Here is a 25,408-nt window from a genome sequence, read left to right as displayed (position 1 = left end):
ACTTCCAATATAAAGGTATTGAGGAAGTAAAGAAACTATAAGCAGGCTCGTCTTATCTTATCTTTTAAGGCTGAATGTGCTCAATTATAACAAACATTTAAAGGCAAAAAGCTCATTGCACAATAAAAAAAAAAAATGCTTTAAGCTCTTAGACTTTGAATCTATTTTGTGGTATATTTAAAGAGGTTATAAAAGTCCTGGTGATTCTCTCTGTGAACCAACAGCCTAACACAGGAGTGGAGCTAGTGAAGCAGAGAAAAAGCCCAGAGAAGTCAAATCTCAGCAACAATCCCTCAGTTAACACATAAAGAAAATAACCTAATTACTGAAAAGCAGGAAAAAGAAAATAAAAAGTGTGGAAGAATAGAGAAGCATTAAATGTGAACACACAAATCTGTCTTTGCTATGGAACAAGAAATCAGCCTAGCTCCTGAGGGTGGCCATTAAAAGCAGAGACTGGGTGTGCATACATGTGTGGATGAATGAGAAGCCAAGAAACAGGAAAAAGACCAATTTTAATTACCAGGAAAGCAAGAGAAACTACACAGACCTAGTGGTAGGAAGGCTTCCAGCTACAGGCAGCACGGCACTCTACTCTCCTTGCCAATTAGAGCCAGTCAGACCCCAGTCGCCTCAGTGCAGGGTCAGGCTGGACTCAAACACACATGAAAACCAGACACCGACAGACACCGGGTGTGACCTGAGGCTCTCGCACAGTTTCGTACATAGACGTACAGAAACAGGAAACAGTGTGGGGGATTTCTTTTCCATCAAATACAGGGGCTAGTCGCGTTATCTATGGAAATCCACTGCACTAGAAATGTAGTATCATTTTTGTAACAAACGCTCAACACCAAAGGAATCGAGAGAATTTGAGAATGACTCAGACTGAGGGAGGAAAAGTAGAGGGGAGGACTCGCAGAACAATAGCACTAAAGCTGCCACACTGTGGATTTACTACCTGTGTTATTTTTCCAATTACATCCATGGTGATATAAAATTTCAGAAAAGGGGCTGCTGTCTGAGAGCAAGGGGAGTCTTGCCTTAGCTTGCTCAGGACTGACACGGGGGTCAAGGAGACATAAAAGCAGTCCAAGAGCCTAATCGTCCTTAGATAAAACTCCAAGTGTATGAACAAAGAGAAGTGCTTCCCAGCCAGGACGTAGGGAGATTCTCCAAAGTGAGAAGTCCACTGCCAGCCAAGCTCCGGGAACGCACCAGCCGCCCGGCTGCCTGGGCTCCGAGCGCGGGGGTCGGAATCCGGAGGAAGACCCGCGGCCGCGGGCGAGCCGGGGAAGGACTCCAGTCTGAGCTCTCCCTCCCCCGCCGTCCCCCGCCAACACGTCTGCTCTGTAGCCTACGAGTGCTCAATCCCGAAAGGTCGCCCAGCGGAAAAGCAGGGGGGAGGGGAAGCCTCCGCACTGGGGCAAGAAGGGAAATACCGGTTGACTGGTGAGACGAGGAGAGGAACATAGAAAACCCTTCTGGAGGCAAACAGACCTTTCAGCCCGGGGACATGCTAAATGAACCTTTTCAGCGAGAGGCAGTGAGGCGCAGGGCGCGGGCGACAGCGACAGCGACAGCGCGGGCGGGCGGGGAGGGGCGAGGGACCGCTCCAGGAAGGACACAGCCAGTCAGAGGCGCGGGGCGCGGGGCGCGCGGACGCATTGGAGGAAAACACTCGAGCCCCAAACGCACCAGCCTGGGGAGGCGCCGCACCTACTTCCCAATATAACCAACTACGGAGTGGGGGCGCGTAACTGCGAGGAGGCGGCAGCCAAAGTGCCATTAAAGCTCGGGGCGGAAAGGATGAGTTACCTGGGTCCCCTCTTCAGGGAGAAGCAGGGCAAGCCGGAGGATTCCCTCTGAATGATTAAAAACTCCGCAATTCTCTTCCGCCACAGGCTGGGTAGGACTCAAGGAACTGCTCTATCTGAACTGTGCTGACGGGCAGGAGGATGGGAGACAGGAATTGAGAGTCACAGAAGAAGGACAGGGGAGTCTGGCATCTCATTGGTAAGTGGCTGGCACTGCTTTGCCAGTGACTGCTGTCTGTGATTGTGCACTTCATCTCCCAGGCACTTACAATTTTTGACACACTCGCTTCTGCAAAGCCATCTTTTTCTTGCCATGTTGCCAGAATTTAAAAACTGTAACGTAAAGCTTTTTTTTTTTTTTTTTAACATGTATTTTTTTTTCCCCCTCTGCTGGAATTTTATGCGGGAAAAGTTAAAGCAAGAGTAACTATAACCTATTTGTTCATCTCATAATGCCATCCAAAATAAGAGTAAACAATTCCTACAAGTAAATGGCAAGGAAATAAATGCCAGGTGAGGGTAAGAATTTTTCTTCAAGAGACCAAACGCTCAGAGAATGGAATGTGGTTCACAGACACTGAATGTTTGTCTTTTTTTATTGAGCAATATATTTGTGAGAAGAGAGCCCAATAACTGGGCATCTGGCAGTGCAATAACTTGTTAAAATTCAGGAGGGATGCTCTATAAGTGGACTTCTATAAAGTTCCAGAGACCAAAGAAAAATAGTATCTTGGGTTATGCTGTGGTGTTTTCTCAATGTTGTGTAGGAATGTGATAGATTTTTTTTAAAGAATATACAAATATGTTCAGACATCCTTATTGAGGTGTTTGTTGAAAAGTGGAAGAGAATATTAATTTGCATAAATATGAATATGGTGTACAGTAAGCTGAGAATTACTCTGACAATCTCAAAATTTTTTAATTGTTTAACTTTATTTTGGAAAAACAAGAACCCACTAAATATTTTTGAATTATTTTATTTTAAACTCTTATAACCTCTTTAGCATAAAAAATACAATACATTGTGGTAATTTAAATGAGATTTGGAAGCAAAAACTTTCAAACTGTGGTATGTGAAATGCCATATTCAATCCATCTGTATTTTTTTTTCTAATTGAAAAGATAGAATAATTTAGAGATAGCACACTTCCACCTTGATTCTTAATTTTAACTGTGGAAATAAGGATGAAAGAAGTATTAGGACACTAGCACTAAAAAATGTAGATAAATAAATAGTAGGTCAAATTTAAAAATTAATGAAGGTATAATTGATTATTATTGAACTGTAGCAGAGCTACAGAAATACTTGTGACTGTCATAGCAAGCTTGAAGGAATTCATCATGATTAATGTTGTGACCCTAAATATAAAAGAATTAGTAATGGCTAGGTCATTATTTTTTTGTCCCCCAAGGGCCTATAATCAATTTTAAGCAACTTATGAATATTTCTTTGCATTTTTCCTACTTCATACTCAAATTATAATAAGTTCTATGTGGACCAGTATATTGAGTCTCAAACTTGACAGGGTTTGTTTCCTATGACTCAACTGGGGAAAAAAACAAACAAACAAACAAACAAAACCTCCAAAACAGTTTGACTATGTAAGAATAAGTGACAAAGCAAATGGTTAAAAAATAAAGATATTACATACAAAGACCAACTGAGTCTAGCGAGGGAAACAAAACACAAATTTCAAAAAAGTGAAATAAAGGAAGTATGACATAAAAAAATGAAACAGAATTTGGAAAAAAATAAGTGGAATGTGGTGAGATGATATTAAAGCATATTTGAAATACACAAATATTTGAAAATCAGTGAAATGTTTATTAAAATATAAGGGGTTTTTTTTTGTTTTTTTTTTTTTTTTTGCTGGGGTTAGTGGAGACTTTAAATTGTTCTAAAGTTTAACACTTCTGAAAACTAAGAACTGAGAAAAACTGCTATTTTAATTTTTTCTTTGATTTCATACACAATTGAAGGAAAGTTAGAATTCTCAAAGTTAGAAAAAAGAGTATTTACCCTGATAGATTAACTAAATGTCAGACCTTGTCTTTAAATTCTGAGGCACATATTACACCATAGTACATTTGTAAATAGATCTAGGAAAGTACAGTTGTGGAATTTTTTAAATGGATCGCTGAAATACCTCATTGTTTCCCTAACCAAAGCAATCCTTTATATATGAGGTGGTTTGAAATCTTTATTAGGTTAGCAAGATTAACTAAAATCAAATGTGAGCACACACATAGGCTGTTTATTTAACAAAATGATTTAAAAATTAGTTGTTTGTACACGTTTACTTCAATTTTATGGGCCTGATTAAGTAAAACTGTTCATTAAAATGTTTATTAAAATGACTAATATCTACTCCTTTAATGTATTTTTTATTTAAAAGTTTAGAAAACCTTTACCTCCTTTAGGTTAGAGGTTAGAGTGTGGTTTACTCTCAAAACTGATTTAGTGATAAGGACCAGAGGGTGTCAGTAAAGGGTAGAGGGCTCTCCAGATGAAGAAAGTAAGGGATGCTATGCTGGCCAAGTCATTTTGGAGTTTGTCTTACTTCTAGAGAAAACAAAAGGTATATTTTTGTGAATTAAAAAAAAAAGAAAAGAAAAGAAAAAGAAATTTGTCTAGATGGCTATAATAATATAAAGATGATCTGACGTTTAAGTTCCATTGACTAAAACAAGTTTTATAGCAGCACTTAGTGATCCCCGTTAATCAAAAATTAATTTAGGATTTTATGAGGCCAAGATGTTTAAAATGTGCTTTGCTGAATCCATCCTACCACACATATTTTGATTAACTATAGAGTCTGTGAATTGTCTGTTTTTTTAAAATACATGTTTTCTTAAGATTTTACTAAGAGATTGGCAATTTATCTTAATTTCAACAAGTCATGTATTTATATAATTTGGTGTCTTAAAACTCTGACTTCAAGATCCCAGATTTATTTATCCCTTTTTTATTACTGAAGATACAAACATAAAATAAAAGAGGTGTGTATTTCTGGCAAGATACTTCTTTGATCAGTGTTATAAGTCTGTGCTTATGTGTCATATGAACTTCTTAGCACTTTATAGCAGGAAAGAGGCTGGTTGGAAGCTCAAAGCAGTAGAATCTTTGCAGAGGTCTATTTTCTGAGCATTTGTAATCAATAATTCTGCATTAGAGAATGATACATTTTAAAAAGTAATTAAGTATATAGAACTCCTTAATATAATATTTAGGATTAAAAACTATGATGAACTATGTCCCATCTCCCTACCTATGCCCAATTAATTTCTCCTTTTGTAATTTTTTTTGATATTCAAATGTATAATGTTAGATCCTGATAGGAAATAAAGTATTAATGTAGTTTTATGAGCTTTCCTGCAGGTATACCTTTATAGTTTGGACTCTAAAATATGGATATGCTTAAGGGTTAAAGTAACTAGTCTAAACTTGATCCAAAATTATTAATTGTATATCTGGGCAAGGAGGGAAATGAGTTTTTTTGAGTTTTTTTATTTATGAGTGATCAAAAACTCTCTTTTGTGACCATCAACAGGGAAAGTATAATTATATACATAAACATTTTATGGGGCTGGGGTAGGAATCTGCTGCTTATCATTTTTATAGCTGTTAAATGCTCAAAAGATGATTTCATCTCCCATTGTGATCCTGTAGTAACTATAGCATAGGGAGCTTAGGAAGAGAAATTATGTTGATCACTTAGGTGATGAAGGGTGTATTAAAATTCTCTTCCTATCATAATATTGCCAGAAACATTCATTATGAACCTAAAAACTAAGGGGTTCTTACTAAGAGAGATACTATCACAGGATAATTATAGTTTTAATGTGTTTGGAGCAATAAACATATTTTTTTCATTTTATTTTATTTCTTTTCAGTGTTCCAGAATTCATTTTTTATGCATTTTCAGAAAGGTTTCACTAGTTTTAGGAGTTTGTATTTATAAGAAAACTAGTAGAAAATGTGTATTTATTGGGTGAAAAGTTTACTTGTAAGTATATAAAATTTCATCTTTATTTCCTTATATATTTAATTTCTTATTTATAAGTAATAAAAAAATTTCTGAAGCTAAGCCAAATATAATATAAACCAAACACAAATATAATTTTAGTTCTCTTAGAGTCTCCCATTTCAACTTTATATAAGTATTCACTTTTCAATTATGTTATCTTTGCTGAGATACTATTGTATTTTATAGTCTCAGAAATGACAAAATTAGATTAAATCCTTGGTGATTAAGATGAATACTAATTGGAAGACACAGGTGAGTGACAGTAGGAATTTAAAAAAGACTTCTTGTTTTCTAGAAATAAATTTTTATGTAATTTGTATTTCATGATCATTAATATGAAATTGTTGCCTGTGCACCTAAAAATTAAGGGCCCTCAAATATTTCTGAAATTATTAAAAAATCTCTTATATTGAATCTTGTTAGATTTTGTGTTTCACCTTCTTGTGTTATGTTGAAGCTTTCCTCTTCATATTCTTTACCAAAAGATATAGAATAATCTCATCTCTTGTATTCAAAAATTAATAAAACAATTTGTTAGTGATCATTAGTTTTTTTCTAATTTTGAGTATATTTTGTGATAGGAACTTCATAAGCCATATCATTTGTAATTGAATTAAAACTTTAAACTTCATAATTCAATTTAATACTCTTTGTCATTCAATACTGGCATTCTAATAGCAATATGTGAGCTAGTGAATTAGTTTCTAATCCTAAAATAACCATCTCATTAAAAATAACCACAGATCTCATGAGTATAAATTATAAGGACACCTAGGAAAAAGTGACAGAATAATATGATTTAGTGTTGGAAGGAGCCATACAGAGTTTGTATTTTCACATATTATCATAAAGAGTAATAAACAGAGATATAAAGATGTGAAATGACCTGTTCAACATTATTTTTAATGCAAAAAATAGAATTAGAACTATAACTCTTCTTTTAAATTTCTGAGTCAGAGCTTTTTAATAGTTTATAAGTCTTATTATTTTTATATCTATCAAATCAGGATTAGGACACCATATGTATAATTTCCTTGTTGCTATTGGTGACCTATAAAACATTGTCTTTTAGAATTAGAAAATTTAAAATTGAAATATGTTAACTCATAGGAAACTGCTATACCCATATTCTCTTAACCAAGAATGGAATATCCAGACAACGTAATTGCTGGATATAAACTTTTTCACGATGAACATAGTGTGCACTCAACAGTTAAATAGGAGATTTTCGACAGTTTCAGTTAAGAAATCCAGGAACTCAAGTAAGAAAAGAAATATAATTATTTTTCCACTACATACCTATAAAGGACTGTCCATATTGTTGGTGGTGGTGGTTAATACTTTCTTCTCCTCGATTGGCAGTTTTGGGGGGGTTGTTTGTTTTTGTTTTTTCAGTATTACATGTTTAATGGGACACTAAAATGAAATAGAAAGTGAGAAGTCAGAGTGAGTAAAAGTTCCTGTGTATTGGCAAATATGTTAAAATTTAAATTGTGGGCTTCCTTAAGATAGTAATGATTTGGGAGAATTTATTAAAATGAGAAACAGGACATGAATCTCTAGAAATTGGAAGTATTCTTATGAGTTTTAGAATTCAAATATCAACTTGTATAAAATCTCTAGTTTTACTGTTATAATACTAAAGGAAGTTAATACAGAACAAACTTGAATCTGTAATAGTATTTAGTCTATCATTATATCTGAACCAAAGTTCATCTATTGTTTAATTTTAATAATGTGATATAATTATTTAAAGAATTAAGTCTGGGAAGAAAATTAGTTTCCACTCCAACATGTATTATAAGACATAAGCTTTAAATTGTCTGTCTACAAATATATTCTATTTTTGTATGAAGCACAATGCTGTCCTAACTGTGGAAAGCAATATTGAGATATATAGACCATGAGCTAAAAAAACTATCTGGTAGAACTGAACATAGACTATGAAATGAGCATAGTGCAATTCAAGTGGAAAGGCAGTTATACATTGCTGGGTTTCTGATACATCATTATCTCTCAAACCTTTCATTGTTACATATGACATGAGAATTTGTGTGTGTGTCCAATATGGGCTGACTTTATATTTTAAGACTCTCATTTCCTTCAAATACTGAATATTTAATGGTGACAAGTATAGTAAAGATGCCATAAAAGACTATGGCTAAAACGATTAATGTCTAATCTGATTTTTTTTACCCTATGCATATATCCAGAATTTGCAAATAACTAGTAGAAAATGTAAAATATATTCTCTAAGTCCAATAAATAAGTGGTCCTTAATATTCTTTAAATTTTTACTTTTGATATTTACTTACCTTCACCTTACTTTGTCTTCTCCAGTATTTTCATAAAATAATAACCTTAGTAAGAAAGATCGGTTACTTAAGATTTAAATTAATTGATCCAGAATTGATTTTATGAATATTTACCTTATTAACTGTGTTTTAAAAAGTTTTGACTGTATTTGTTTGTTTTCCTTTTTTTAAGGTGGTCTTGTTAGTATATACCTCAAAAAGTTGCATTAATAAAAAGTCATTTCTTCACGTTTAAAGCCATGTCTGCATTACTTCATGCACTCAAATGGTCTAGTGTGTGCAGTTGTAGTTAAGTAAGAATATAAAGGGAGATAAATAGTTTATGAGCTGGAGGAGGAAATAAGCACATAGGGTGAATGTAATTCAATGTGAAATGTGCAGTGATAAAGTTATATAAAGCTAAGATGCAAATGTTCAAAATGTTCTTTTGGAGACTGCTGTTAGTTTTCTCCTACTGAGTCTTTCCAGCTTGGAGTATTTCATGCTAGCCTTGGTTCTTTAATTGCTGCATTTACTTCCTACTGCCTAAGTTATTTTGAAGTAACTTTGATTCCAAGACTCACCTAACCACTTTAAATGAATGCTGTGTTTTTCTACATCTCATTATAGTGCTAACTTTAGTATCTTAGAAAGATCTCATCTCTGATGATACAGTTGAATCTGAGGTAAAATGAAGGTGGTTTGCTTCAATGCTTTGAAAAGATACCTTTCTTATATGTGATTATCAATTAGCTTTATTTCTTTCAGTTATTAAGTATAGAATATTAATGGTGCTGTAAAGCTTATCTTATGGGGTTGGATTAACTGCAAAGCTAATGCAGCTTTACTTACACAGCCCCTTCTGATAGTAATAGTAATATTAGTAGCACCAGAGCAGTAGAAAACATGTTTTTAAACACTATTTTGATCATTATAACAAAATATCTAATATAGGAGGAACAGTATTCATTAGGCGATTTGGTATTTGAATTGTAGGGCTCAGTCATGGTTCCACAACTTGTTAGCTGTTTAATCTTGGAGGAGTTCCTTAACCTTTCTTTACATGCAAAATTAAGATAATGTCATACAGTTTTGATAATATTAATATATAAGAAAAACAACACACTTTTCAATGACAAAAATGGCAGTGTTAGAAACTACAACAACATAAGTTTGGGAAGAAAATTTGTTTTCACTCCAATATGTATTGTAAGATATAAGTTATCTGTCTACCAAAATATTCTATTTTTATATGAGGCACAATGCTGTCCTGATTGTGAAAAGCAACACTGAAATGTATAGATTGTGGGCATTGAAAAATTATTTTGTGTATCTTCTTTTTTATTAAAGTAATTTACTTAGAAGAGCATTCCTTACAAAAATTAGTGTATACAGTGCCACTTATTTCTGGCAATCCAAAGGAAGTGAGAGATTTCATCTCAGACAACGAAGAGGTGGAAAATTGTCAGTCCTAAAACAACTTGATAAGAAACTTAAGAAAATGTACTAGTAGCCATAATTATTGATATTGGTCAAACATTCTGAAGACATTGGAGGAACAAAAATAGTCATTTTAGAGATGGATTAAACTGATTCCCCTAGACAAAATGAGAAGTACTAAGACTTGAAGGAAGTTTCAATTATGAATTGGCAAAGACCCTTTTCAGTTGGTGAGAAGAGAAGCAGAAGTGAGATAGATGTATAGAAGGAAGCAGGAAAATAAATTGAGGTAAAGAAAAAACTTTCTAGGGGCACCTGGGTGGCTCAGTGGGTTAAAGACTCTGCCTTCAGCTCAGGTCATGATCCCAGGGTCCTGGGATTGAGCCCCACATGGGGCTCTCTGCTCAGCGGGGAGCCTGCTTCCCTCCCCTCCATCTGCCTCTCTACCTACTAGCGATCTCTGTCTGTCAAATTAAATAAAATCTTTTAAAAAAAGAAAAATCTTTCTAATGCAAAGAGAGAAGTTAAAATATATCAAATGAGATGTAAAGGATTCTGAGAGACACATTAAGAATTGGGATCTATCAAAACCAAGATATAATTAGTTCATTTCAAGATTAGATAGCATTTAAAATGAGGTTCAGCCCCAGTTTTGCCCCTAACTGTGACTTGGGAAAGTCAATTCCTCAGTTTATTAATCTCTTAAGCAAGAGAGTTAAAATCAATAAACATAAAGGATGTCTCTGTGATGTGGGGTTAATCCACAGTAATTCAATGATCTTGTGTGTTGTGAGATTTTGATAAGGGAATAAAATGGAAAGAAACAGAATTGTTGGTATTGACAGCTAAGTCTAGGATAGATTCCACCAAACAGAGATGATGAGACAAGAGATCCCATTCACAGCATCTGGGGAGGCCTTGGAAAGAGCCTGGACTTGTTACTACTACTCAGATTTCATTCTGATTCAACAGCTTCCCAGTGTTTCCCAGAGCAACCCAAGAACCTTTCCAAGCTTCCGCTTCTTTCTTTGTAAAATAATGATATTAATTACTATTTTACAGGGGGTTTTTTTGTAAGAAGGAAATGAAACTGTGTGGATTTAGGAGTCAAAATCATTTCCTTCATATATTTAGGTATGTTTGCTTCCATTTTTTTTTAGTGCTTAGGTTCAAGAAATACACAAAGGGACAAAAGTCATTAGAATCTTGTATAAATACACATAAGTACAATCAGTCCAGTTTTCTGAATATAAGGAAAATCACTTATTTTATTAGCACAAGCTTGTAAATTTAATGATAATGAAATGTTTCTTATCTTCTCATGGTCTTATTTTACTTACACATATTTAAAGAGATCTCCTGTTTTGGGACTTTTATTATATTGTGTTTTGCTTTGTCTGACAAAGGAAGTCTCTAATGTCCTTGTACAGAATTATTTAGAGCACCGATTATATTTGCGTAGGAGAAGAGATGTTCAGCTATTCTTTTTGAGTACCATGCGATTGCAAAATGCTATAGATATATTCATTTGAAAATAATAAGTTCCTCGGATTATTTTCTTCTTTCATGTTTATTGCATGTTTTGTTACTTAAAAAATAATTTTTTGAAAGTGGCTCATGCTGCAAATATTATATCTAACACAAACTCATCAGAACAAATAAAAACTATAATCTTTTAAATTGTAAATTGTCAATAGGTTTTACAGGAAACATAAAAAGATTTCATTTCAGTTTGCAAACATTTTACAGATTTTTTTCCTATGAGTAATGTTTAGATATAATATTTTGGCTTGTCTAGTATGGCAATAAAGTTATTAAGTAAGCACATTTTATGATTAATATGGTGAATTATATGCAACTTTATATATATATTGATGCTTTGTACATGTACAATCAAAATCTTCCTCAAATATTTATCAGTTATTTTATGATTGCAGAAAATTTAATACAGTAAAAAAAAATTGGAAGAAACAAAACTCACAAGAAAAATAATTTCTTTCAAAAAAAGTGTGATAAGACTATACTGGTTATTGAGGAAGAAAGGAAGGTGGAGAAAGCCACAAAGCTGACAGGAGAGGGAGCTGGTAGAAAGGAATTTTACACTGTTCTATGAGGAAGTGGTTAAATAAGTATTCATTACATGAAGTACTTAAAAAAATAAAATGACCAGAGTTGCTATTTCACCTGAAGCAAAGGTGTCTTTTTATCTTTCCTGCATGTATTTGTCTTATAAGATAAGGCTTTAGATATAAATGCATAGTTGATTTTGCCAGATTGCATATTGAAATGCCATTTATTCAAAAATATATAGTTGCTTTCATAAATATTAATTTAGGAGAAAGAAATGACAGTGTTCTCATTCTCATTACTTCTCTTCTTTAGGTATTCTGCATAATCAAATGTTTCCTACATATGAGAACTTCAGTAGACGTTTTAAAGTTAAGACAACTGTCTTGATTTATTTTCAAATTAGCTACCTTTTCTAAATGTAATCTTTATTTGGCTAAATGTTTGTCTTTAGTTAATGTTTAGGTAAATGGTCTGAGTTCAATTTATTTTTTATATGAAGAAATTACTCTATTAGTTTCTTTAGCCTTTAATTTCAAACACATTAGGGTAACTCATGTTTTCTCATGAAGAAAAGGAAAACTCAAATAACAAATAAATATATCTTCTTGTCTAGCTTTTCTCCTAGGTAAATAATACATCGTTTGAAGGAGTAATCTAAAGAAGCACTTTTTTTAGAGGAATTACTTTCCAATAACAAAAGAAAATTATAACTTTTTTTCCCAAACCATTCATTGATAAAGAATGGAGTGCTAAGGTTGACTTTTAATATAATTCTGAGATACTTTTGGTGAGATTTCAATGATTTGCTCTGTTGGGATTTTGTCAGCCTGATAACCACAAAGCAGCTAGCACAAGTCAGAATCTTAACCAAATGAATACTGTTGTCATCATCTCTTTGTTTTATCCTAACATTGAATTGACAACGAACAGTATAAAAATAATATAAAGAGGGCTGAATCTCTGCCCTGAAGTTTCTTCTACTTCTACCCTTCAGAAGTAGCCATCTTCAACAGGCTTTGGTCCATGCATCCTTCCAGAAAATGTTGTATCTTTACTTTTTTTCTTAAAATAATTTTGGGTGTCTACATAACAATTCAAAAGGTATATATATAATTTTTGAAGACTGTAGGGGCCTGGGTGGCTCAGTTGATTGTCTGCCTTGGGCTTAGGTCATGGTCCCAGGGCCCTAGGATAAAGTCCCGCATCCTTCTCCTTGCTTTGAGGAGAGCCTGCTTTTCCCTCTCCCCCTGCCTGCCGCTCCCCCTACCTGCCACTCCCCTTTCTTGTGCTTTCTCTCTCTCTGTCAAATAAATAAATAAAATCTCTTAAAAAATGTTTTTTGAAATCTGTGGACTATTTCATGGTAAAGATAAATAATTATCTTAAAATTTTTTATCAATCAATTTTTATATGTAAAGTAAAATGTGAAATAAAAATTCTTATATATGTATTTTTATATAAGGAAAAGTAGACCTAGAAGTAAAATTGCCAAGTCATTGAGAATGTGCTTTTAAAATTTTGGTTTTACTGTCAAATTGCTCTCCACAGAGTTGGTTCTCGTTAGCACTCCCACCAACAGTGTTTTTAGAATGTCTATCTCTCCATATTTTGAATAGTCTCTTATGTTTATAAAACATTTCTTAATCTTATGTTACTACCTATCCCCAACTTAACTCCATTGGGTTCATTTTTTTCTTACTCCCTTGACATTCTAACTGAAATCTAGAAACAAATAGCAACAAGAAGTCAATTAAAATGCGTTGAGTCATTGTTCAGTTTTCTAGGAAATAAAATGCACATTGTGAAAAGTGAGAGATATTTATATAAATAACAACATTTTCTTTCCCCTCCACTGCATGCAGCAGATCAAGTGGGGGTATGAAAAAGAGAAAACAGCTCTATTTGGGTAAAGCAGAAAAGGCTTCAAGGAAAGAAAAAATTCTGTATAAATTAAACTTCTCATACTCAAATGAACCTTCTAAATCTTACCCAGCACTGGCTCAGGGCATCTGTCACTATAATAACATCTCTAGACTTTTTAAAATTATTTTTTTAAAGATTTTATTATTTATTTGACAGAGATCATAAGTAGGCAGAGAGGCAGGCAGAGAGAGAGAGAGAGAGAGAGAGGAGGAAGTAGGCTCCCTGCTGAGCAGGGAGCCCAATGTGGGGCTCGATCCCAGGACCTTGGGATCATGACCTGAGCTGAAGGCAGAAGCTTTAACCCACTGAGCCACCCAGGTGCCCCTAAAATTATTTTTTAATTATAAGATGATTTATAATGAAAAGGAATATTTTATGATGAATGGTGATATACCATACACTATATTTGAATTTCACCATTGAATCAAATCACAAGTAGCGCTAAGTAAAATGACCCAGCTATAACTAAAATAAATTATAAACTTTAATCTTAGTTCTAGTTATCATATAAAATTCCATTTCAATTGAACAAATTAATAACTAGCTAAAGTGTCATAGATTTCTAACCAGATACCAAAGTTAGTATAAGAATAAATAATTAGGGGTGCCTGGGTAGCTCAGTGGGTTAAGCTCTGCCTTCAGCTCAGGTCATGATTCCAGGATCCTGGGATCAAGCCCCGCATCCGGCTCTCTGCTCAGTGGGGAGCCTGCTTCCCTCTCTCTGCCTGCCTACTTGTGATATCTCTCTCTCTGTCAAATAAATAAACCTTTAAAAAAGAGAAATCAATAATTGGGGGTTCCCGGGTGGCTCAGTCAAGTGTCTGCCTTTGGCTCAGGTTGTTTGCCAGGGCCCAGGATAAAGCCCTGCAGTGGGCTCCCTGCTAAGTGAGGAGCCTGCTTCTCCCTCTTCCACTCTCTTCCCCCTGCTTGTGTTCTCTCTTTCTCCATCAATTAATAAAATCTTAAACAAAAGAATAAATAATTAACTAAAAGCTGATCTTGTATCTTTTTTTTCTTGTATCTTTTCAATATATAGTTTTTAAAACGTTCTTAAATAACTTTTTTGGTACCTAGTTTAAAATAAAGCATAATGTGGAATTTGAGAAACAAATGAACAAAGGCAAAAGAGAGAAAGAGAGAGAGAGAGAAAGAGAGGCAAACCAAGAAACAGACTCTCAACTACAGAAAACATACTGATGGTTATCAGAGGGGAGGTGAGTGGGGGAATGGGTAAAGGGTGATGGGGATTAAAGGGTGCACTTGTGATCAGCACTGGGTAATGTATGGAAGCGTTAAGTCACTATATTGTACACCTGAAACCTAGTATTACACTGATGTTAACTAACTGGAATTTAAATAAAAACTTAAAAAAATAAAATAAAGTATAATTACCATGCTCTTAAAAATAATAGTTTAAAAATAATGTTTTTTTTCCTATTCTGGTGTGTATTTTGGTAATCAGATTAATAATTGAGCTCATAAACTCAATGTCATAAGGTCATTAAAACATTGGCAATAAAAAAGAGTAGTAAATATATTTTAGGAGAATAAAAGAAAAGAAGGAAAATCCTAAAGCATTCAATCTCAAAAAGCTAAAGGCATTTACAAGCTTTTCAGCTCATTAACTATATTTAACTGTATTTATGCCTTGTGCTTCTTTCTTCTTTATCCTAAAATAACATTCTTTGGACCAGTTTCTTCCAAACAAGAAGTCTGTGTCACCAATAAGAAATGCTATTGAACTGCATAAAGGCTTCACATTCTGATTTTTTTTTTCATGACTAGATAAACTCAGGAAAGCCAAGCTGCTGTTCATCGTATTCTTTCTGCCTCAGTAGAAAACACTGAAAGTAAAAATCAAATGGAAGACCAAGAATTCTTTTTGAAATTAGGGAAAAAGAGAATTTGCAGCTGTCAAAGACAAAAACACTAACTAGAATCACAAAAATTCCAAGGTGCACAAGTAAAGTTATCTTCTCATCTCTGAGATTTTACAGAATGGTGAGCAGTTACCCAATAAGAGAAAGGATGAGTTAATGTGTACACTTGCTGCAGAGCACTGCATCCAAAAGCAGAAAAGAAACCAATTGATAAATTAGCTTCTGTGATCCTTGTGCTAAGAAATAGTGGGCCCGGAGAAATCAGCAGTACTCTACCAAATATTTAAAAGGAATGTTTCATGGCATCCTTAAACTTCTATGAAAACCAGTCAGAGATTTCTATGTTAAAAAATATGTAGCATTTCAGAATATCAAGAAAAAAACTCAAGTAAATTTCCTGTACCCATTGTAATTTGTTCAGCAATTTGAGGCAATGCATTTTTTAAGATGTCACTGTGGTGAGGGATTCAGCCTGCATTTGATGTCATAGTTTCAAAAGGTATAAAATCAATTTGATAAGAAAAATAAGCCAGCAGGTATTTGCTCAGTAGCTGAAGGATGGAAATTTGGAAACATTGGGCTACCATTACCAAGGCACAATTCAGGGAAAATTACCGAAGAAAAAGTTGAAAGGTGATTAAGTAGGACACAAATATATGTAAATTTTGAGAGAAAATAAGAAGATATAATTTGATAACTAGAACCAAAACTATTTTGTGTATATATGTGTGTGTTTGTGTATATATATATATTTTTTTTAATTCCAAGAACTATGAAAACTCTCAAAATCTGAAGGCATAAGAAATTATTAGACTTGAAAAACATTCCTATAGCAAAAGTTTATCATGAAAATAATTATATACCTTATATAAGATAAAAAATGAATATTGTACCAGCCTGATTAATTAGCATAATCCTGATATTATAAAATATTTGGTGTCATTATTTTAGGCTTTATGTTTAGCGATTAACTGCACTTCTTTTTTTTTTTTCTAAGATTTTATTTATTTGAGAGAGAGAAAAAGAGGGAGAGGGAGAAGGAGACTCCCCACAGAGCAGAGGAGCCCAAGGCGGGGGTCAGTTCCAGGACTCTGGAATCATGACCTGAGTCGAAGGTAGACACTTAACCAACTGAGCCACCTAAGCACCCTACAATATCCATTATTTAAATGGGTTGGCTGATCCATATGTAGAGATATTATATATGCATTGAGCTGCCTTTTATGGTAAAAAAAAAGAGCTATCACAAATCTGAAATATTTAATATTAACATTTCTTTAGTCACAATTTGAGAACTTAGTATAAATTAAAAAAAAATAAAACTGCAAAATGTAATTAATGCCCTTCCAGATAATATGATAATAATAATAATGAGCAATTTGGGAAAAACTGAACCAAATCTAAGAAGAGAAAGAAATGTAACTTTGAAAAAAAAAAAAAAGAAACGTAACTTTGTTTTAACTTAAATTAGTTTTCTCAAATCTAAAACTCTCTTTCTCATTTCTTGTTTATTCAATGAGAACACAAAAGTTAATAAGAAATGAGCCCTCCTAGGCCTTGAATTTTCAGAACAACAACTTATATTTCATGGAGTACCAGCTCTATCATATTAGAATAATTAGAAAGTATACTATCCAAACATCAGATGTGATATATTTAGCAAAAGAAGAATAAAAAAGTATAATGCTTTATAATTAAGGAATGGTCATTTGCTGTAAATGAAAAAATAATTCAGGTTTCAAGGAGATACCTCTGTTGAAGAATGGAAAGAGTCTAGCTTAAATGATGTGGGGCTTGACACCAAAGGGAGCTATGGATCTTGAGAAATTTAAATATAAATGAAAATAGACTACAGGGAGAATGCTATTTTAGAAAGTAGCTAAAATATAGTTAGCATTTAATTCTTTAATGTAAAATGTAATATTAAATATTATTAACATTTATGTTTCTATTCCCACTTCTCTAAGGCATAAAAAAATGAAGAAAGGCAAGAAAAAAATATTCAAAGATTCAAAAAATATTTAAAAAATATTCAAAGGCAGAAAAATATTAAAATTTAGGTTCAAACTACTAAAGATCTGAATTTCTAACATTGATTCAGAGTGACACCCAGAGTAGCCTGTCTGTTCTCTCTCTCCCTTTCTCTCCCTCTTTCTCTGTCTCTCTCTCTGTCCCACCCATATGGAGAGAGAAGGGAGGTACTATATATATAGTATACATACTATAGTTTATAGTATTACTATCTGAGCTATCTTGATGTTCTGATGATAAATGGGACAATGTAGGAGAATTGTGTTAATATCTCTAAATTTTTCAATCATTATGTATTTTTAAATGATTAACCACGGCAAGAAAAATATGAGTGAATTTAAAATTTTTTCAGTGTACTTGAAACCTGAAAGGAATTGATATCAATAATAACAGCTAATACTTACTAAGGACTTACTTTTTTTCATAGCCTCTTCTATTCCAGTCTTCTACTCTAATTTGTTCTTCCTACATGAGTAAAACAAAGATGTAAAAAAATTATCACTATAAAGAAATGGTAATACATGAGACTGATTTTTATCCTTTAGTCTTGGCAAAAAAACAAACAAAAACCGGGGTTTGTGTGTTTTGTATGTGTCTTTCAGAATAAGGATATTTAGATTACAATAGTGATATATAAATTGTAAAATTATGTATAAGAAAAATCGGTAATTTCACAGTTTTCTAAAAGCTCCAAAGTTCCAAAGGTATATATATTTTTTAATATTGATCATGGGTACATCAGTTTCTAACAATTAATCCAGTAGAAGCTAATCAAGAAATTCAGCCATCTAAGCAATGAAAATAACTTTTTCTCAATAGATCAGTTGTTCAGCTTTTGACTTTGTGAGATTTTACCCTAATAATCAGAAAGTTCTTAATAGGCAGCAATGCAAATTGTGACACAGACTATTTTCATAGCTTATACACAATTAAACAATGTTCTATTTCTTCTTTGCAAAACATCGCAGCTTTGAGATATATTTTCATACAATTATTTAAATTTTAAATACTTGGAAAACTTTATTTGTACTTGTGAAAGAGTACAGTTTATGGGACTTGCACATGATTTGTGCAGTTATGTTAAATGTATCTAACATATTTGTAAAATGTGTATTGAAAGTTAATTATTTTTCATGCCGTTTCATAGGAAAAAAAAACCCAGCATATTTCATTTTTCCAAACGATAACTGGAAATAAAACAAGCTGTTTCACAGACATATACAGTTGTAAAGCTTAAAATAATATCATGACACTTTATTTAAAGCATTTTGGGATAACTCTCTCTTTTCCTTACATTTTGCCCAGAAGGTTTCACAGTCAGTGCATAAACAAAGTCTTAAATGATAGTAAATCAGACTACTGATGTCAGTTTACAGATAAAATTGAAGGTGACCCAAGACACTAAATCAATGGAGTGACTTTAAGATCTGCTCTAAGAAAGTTCAGATACTACTATATAACCTAAGGCAGAACAGGGGTATCTTAATCCAAATGCCATATTATGAGCTGTGCTGGTGTCACACTGTTAGGATATCCAGTTATTTCAAATAAAACAAAAAGCATATCCAACAATATTAAACAAAATCAGTATCAAAATGATTCACTTTTTTCCCCAGATTTTCAGGAATCATTCCTTTTAAGTGTTTACAAAATAAAAATCTTACCCAAGATCTTTATTCAAATATTTTCATATTAATTAGTTATGGCATAAGTTACCAGATAAAAGCAGATAGAAGGGCACCTGGGTAGCTTAGTCGGATAAGTGTCCGACTCTTGATTTCAGCTCATGTCATGATCTGAGGGTTGTGGGATCAACCCTGCATGGGGCTCCATGCTGGGCATGGAGCCTACTTGAGATTCTATCTCTCCCTCTGCCTTTGCCCCTCCCCATGTGTGCATGCACATGCTTTCTCTCTCAAAGAAAAAGATACAAATTGATTATTCATATGGCTAACACTTTGTGTTTTGTTGTCTCCTTTCTAAGTTCTAATATGTCCATGAAATTTTCAGTTTGTCAACTCTTAAAAGACTACACTGTTCTGCACCTTCAGTTTGGCAAAGCCAGTTTCTTATTAAATTTCTTATTAATTCTTATTAATGCCAATTAATAAACTGGCAAAGCCAGTTTCTAATACATCATAAAATTCTGTAACATTGTAAAAGGAATTCAAAAGGAATTTAATGAAATCAGTAGTGCCACTGTGGCAGTAGGCAAAGATGGTTTCTAGTCTGCTGAAATTCACAAGAAGTGCCTCATCCTACCATCTTCCTTAGAATGCTTATACTGTACAAAGTTGAACTGAAAGCCTATAATACCTTTTTTGCAAACACTGCTAATTTTATGTAAATGCATGGTAAATTATAATTTTGCTGCTGCTTCTGCTGCTGCTGCTTTAATCTATCTCCCTCCCCTTTCTGGAAGAAATTTCAGAAACACGTGATAACATGTACCACAACGGCTCTATGTAGTGGAAGATACTGGTTAACAATAGTAATGTTGCAGCCAAATCACGTGGGTTCAAAATTCAGTGCTTCCACTTGAATACGTTATATTCTCTTTGCCTCATTTTCCTCATCTGTAATGACCTGAATTACTTAGTAAATTGAAGGTGGCTTTGCACAATTGACTTAACTTTATTTGCATATTTACCTGAGCTACACAGAGAAGTAAAACAGAAAAGTAAATGCATGAGATATCAGATTTTCACAGAAATTCTCTTGCTACCTTTTGAAATATGACATAAATGGACTTATTCTCCTTTCCTGACTACAGTTTGTGGTCACCCTGATTCCTTCATGGGCCAGTTACTCCAGAAGTGTATTCAAAATTTATTCATCATTGCAGGGTGAACACTTACTTGAAACACATTAAAACACATACACACACACACACACACACACACACACACACACACACAAAACCTCAAGTAAAGAATAGAAAGTGAAAGAACAGAGACAAACTAATAACAGTTTTCAAGTCCCAGTATATATAATTCCATATAAACATATCTCGCTATATCCATATCATCAATTATTTAAATAACACTGATAAAAAAAGATTGAAACTCAAAGATTTTATATTTTCATTTTGTCACGACCCTATATGACTCTGATCCTATTTCCAGTTTCCTATTTTCAAAAGGAAATAATAAAGTCTCGCTTGTTCTGTTACTTATTTTATTTCCAAAGAGTGGCTGATGTTGTGAATCTAGTTGATGGTGAGAGTATTATGCAATGAATTAGTTTCTATGATAAGTACCTTTTGTTGTATAGCAGAGTAAGCAGCCATTAATTTAAAACTTGTAAATTGAAAATCTGGGGACCATTGCAGTTGAGCTAGTAGAAACACATTCTTTCACAATGTGATTACTTCCATAATTCTTCAGTATGGAGAATTACTGGCAAACAAAATAGTCAAATTTCCCCAATTAGATGTACTGACTGACACTTTAGTAGGAAAAAAAGTAGAAAATGAAAACATGAAAAGCATATGCATTTTAGAGAATATAATTGGAAACACAAACGAAAGCAATTTATGGATTTTGTTTTTATTTTTAAGAAAGTGCAGAAGAAAGGTGGAACATAAATTTATAATATTTTTATTATTTGAAATATATGAGCATTTGTATAATAATTTGGTGGAGAATGTTAGATTTTCTATTTAGAATAACTCAGCTATTGGTATTTTTCATAAGGAGTTCTCCTATATCAGAATTAATATTTCAAATAAAAAACGAGAATTAGAGAGCCATACATAGGAAACATAAAGATTTATTTTTAAATGGAAAAAATAAATCCAAGTGTAGTACAATACACACACACACATATCTATATATACACACACACATACATACATACATATCTATATATTTGGCTTAAGATAGGTATGTTATTTTTAGTGAAAAATAGGCTCCTTAATGGTAACCTAATACTTTTTTAAGTGTTAGGTGCCTGGTTACTATTTTAGTGCTTTGCGTATATTTAGCAATTTGTAAACTTGAAGGGTATCTCAGAGTTTAAAAATTTTCATTCCCTTCTCAAGAAATAATCTTGGAATTAAAAATAAATATATTTTTACATTAAATAATGCTTTTTGAATGTAATATATTCATTCAACACTTTTTACATCATAGTTTGCTCCCTTAAATGAATCTCAGTGTATAACAATTATTAACCTACACATGTATGGTAATATTACATAAACACACATGTATCATGCATGTGTAAACACATATGTGTTTGCATGTATATAATTATCATGCATGCATATTCATATTGCATAATATTCAAGTTATGTCATACCTCAGGCTCAGAATATCACTTAACATGACCAAAGCAATTATAGGAGGATAAGTTAAAACAGCCATTGAAAACATACCAAAATAACGATTTCCTAACTTTAACCATATTAGCATTTTAGGACACCTGTGTACTTTTCTCCTGTATCATATTATTCTTACTAATAAGTCAGATCTACTAGCAAAACCTCCTTTTTATAAAGTATTTGAAGAAAGGCATTTCTAATTGTACAATTTCATGTAATTCAGCATAATGGCATCAGAGTACTTGGTCCCAAAGAGAAAGAGACAAATTGTGGAATCATTAAAGCCATCCAGAACTTTTTCCCTTTTGAGACTTACTTAATTTTCAGTATCTATAATGGCTACAGTCAATGGTGATATATCTGGAAGTATGGCATTAGTTTGGAATATTCAGTATATCATTCATAAACGTTCCTGTGGTGATTTCATTTAGCATGCCAAAAATCACCAAGGGGAGTTGCATTACTAAGAACAAGCCTGGTTTATTTCTGTAAATTTATTTTACTTCAACAGTCAACAGCGGGTATTGATTACCCACTGTGTTGAGAGCATTTCACTGTGTATTGTGAGGAAGTCATTACAAAGGAAGTAAAATATTTGCTCAAAGAATCACTTACTTATCATCTAATGAAGGAAAGAAGGAAAACTTTATACAAATGATTAGTTATCAGTCAATCCATTTACTCTTTATTCATTCATTTATTGAAATTTACTGTCATTAATTGCGGGGAGGTGCTGGAGTGTATACAGATACTCAAAAAACTGTACCATTCAAAACACACAGTGAACAGATGATAAAACTACCCACAGGATAGTAAAAGAACAATTTATTGTGACTAGGAGTGTTAATTGGAAAAGAGCTTTTGAAAGTAGTCTTGGGGGCCCTGGGTGGTTCAGTCCTTAGCCTTCTGCCTTCCGCTTAGGTCATGATCCCAGGGCCCTGGGATGAAGCCCTCAGTCAGGCTCCCTGTTCAGCAGGAAGCCTGCTTCTCCCTCTCCCACTCCTCCTGCTTGTGTTACCTCTCTCGCTGTCCTTCTGTAAAAAAAAAAAAAAAAAAAAAAAAAAGTCTTATAAAGTCTTTTTTTTTTTTTCAAAGATTTTATTTATTTATTTGACAGAGATCACAAGTAGGCTGAGAGGCAGGCAGAGGGAGAGGTGGAAGCAGGCTCCCCACTGAGCAGAGAGCCGGATGTGGGGCTCCATCCCAGGATCCTGGGATGACGACCTGAGCTGAAGGCAGAGGCTTTAACCCACCGAGCCACCCAGGCGCCCCAGTCTTAAAGAATGAAATGAATTTTGACCGTTGGAGATTGGAGAAAGTTCAGTAGAGAAAATGCCATAAACAAAGGTACAGAGTTTTGCAAAAGCAATCCTGCTAAGGCAATTGTGAAACTGCAAAGAGTGGTTTAGCATGGCCGAAAGAAATGTATGATATTGAGGGGGCAGACAAAACTGGGTTTGTATGGTTACACATATAGGAATATAGTATTGTGTATATATTACATATTAAATATATATACACATTTATATATGTACATACAATAAATGTACATATATACACATGTGTAACATAAAACATATTTAGTTTGAGTGGATGGACTCTGTTGAGTAAAATGGATACTTGTTCGAAGTTTTAATTAAAAAGCTAACAAATTCCCTTTTATTTTTTTTTCTTTTAGAGAGAGAGTACCTTTCTGCACATCCACAACCCCTTATGTTTCAATACAGCCATTCAGCAAAATGATTTATAAGAGACAATGCGTAAAACAAATTTGCTATGTATTACTACTTCATCTATTTTGGCTTACAGTTATTCACAAAAAGTGAGGAAAAGAGCTAGATTCACATGTACTTCAAATCTACTCCTATCTGTGTAAACTTGTCAACAATCCTATTTTTTAATTCTCTAGTGAACTAATTATTTACAGCCTGAAGTCAAATTCAATCTATTTTCATAGGAAACAATTTAGGATTACTGCTAAAAGACTATGCCAAACAAGTATATTTTTTCTAAACCCTTTTGGGTTCATGTGCAGTCTGTGGTCCTTTAAGTCATTCCCAAGACCTTTTCGTTCTACTTTTCAATTTTAGTTTTTCCTTTTTTACATCTGCAGTTTCCACTAACATATGAACTATTGATATAGATGTGAGAATCACAGACTATATGTTCCTGAAGTTATTCTAAGTAATTATCTAAATTTCTCTTTGTCTTGTTTAGACTTTGGGAATTTTTTCCATAAGGGTTTTTGGAGGCAGTTTCTATAACATAGCATTGAACTTATTTTTAGTCGGTCATAAGAAAAGGGGAACAGGACAGAAAAAGGAGTAGGAGCAGCCAGGTAGTAAGGAGCATAGAATGATGGAAGAAGACTAGTAAAATAAAGCCATTAGGCTTAATTTGAGGTGGGAGGATCTATGTGAGAGTGTCTATTTTTCCCATGTTTTTGTTTGCATTGGCCAAGAAATATATTAAAGAAGCAATCTTGGATCTTCAGCTTTTGGGAAAATTTCTTTATTTCAATAATAAAAATCAATCAAACAAAAGTATTGGAAGTTTGTTTTCTTTCATTTTAAGGTGCCTCTCAATTGAATAATTTTGTTCTTATGCAAAATCCCCCAGTGGAAACTATAAATGTAATTTTTTCGTATAATTACAGCATTCAGAAAAAAATAATTGCAAAAATTTGGAATTTAGTGGGGAGGGTGTAAGAACTAACACTGAGATAGACCCTCACGGCCTGGAAATGCAGAGTTCAAGGGGTGGCATATTTGTAATTGTTTTGAAGGAAGCCTTAAGAGTAGATGGTCATTTGGATCAACCTGGTTGAATATCTATTTTTCTTAGAAAATATAACTCATATGGTGCGCCTGGGTGGCTCAGTGGGTTAAGCCGCTGCCTTCGGCTCAGGTCATGATCTCAGAGTCCTGGGATCGAGCCCCGCATCAGGCTCTCTGCTCGGCAGGGAGCCTGCTTCCTCCTCTCTCTCTGCCTGCCTCTCTGCCTACTTGTGATCTCTCTGTCAAATAAATAAATAAAATCTTAAAAAAAAAAAAAAAGAAAATATAACTCATATGAAGGGTCATTGTGTAGTTTATTGCTCAGATGTCTTAGGAAGTTCCTGAAACAAACAAAGTTATTTGAGAGTTCATTTTCTGATCTAAAAATTTCTGGAGTAGTAGTCATGCTAATAATAAGGTAGACCCATAATTCAAAAACTTAACCTTAAATAACAATCACTTGGAAGGCTTATTAAACGCATAAGCTGGGCCCCATTCCCAAAATTCAAAACATCTGAGCTGAGGCCTTGAATTTACATTATCCACAAATTCCTTGGTGATCCCAGTATTGCTGATCTGTGAGGACATTTTGAGAACCACTAATGCAGACAGTCTTACTTATTAACCATATTAAGGTGTGTGGCTGGTGATCGTTTCAGGGAGATTAAAATGACTCTAAATGTCAATAAAATTGTTTTAATATAGCTCATACTTGTCAGTGTGTCATATTCAAGATGTTTATTGCTTAAGAGCAGAGTATTGGAGTTTTACTGTTCTACGAAACTAATTTTAATGTATACCAATTTTATGTTATTCCTCTAAAT

General features: G+C 33.5%; 1 protein-coding gene across 1 annotated transcript in view; it reads left to right on the top strand.

Annotated features, from left to right (window-relative positions):
- The first annotated feature begins 1,612 nt into the window (after window positions 1-1,612).
- The window catches only part of CNTN5 (contactin 5), a 1,378,753-nt gene continuing 1,354,957 nt past the window's right edge, over window positions 1,613-25,408 (top strand). Inside the window, exons 1-2 of the mRNA XM_047692818.1 lie at window positions 1,613-1,756; window positions 1,905-2,016. The gene's annotated coding sequence lies outside the window, so the exon portion shown is untranslated. The remainder of the gene's footprint in view (window positions 1,757-1,904; window positions 2,017-25,408) is intronic.

This window comes from Lutra lutra, chromosome 10, assembly GCF_902655055.1.
Source record: "Lutra lutra chromosome 10, mLutLut1.2, whole genome shotgun sequence".
Lineage (NCBI taxonomy): Eukaryota > Metazoa > Chordata > Mammalia > Carnivora > Mustelidae > Lutra > Lutra lutra.
Note: the sequence above shows the minus strand (reverse complement) of the source record. Positions and strands in the feature narration are given on the sequence as shown.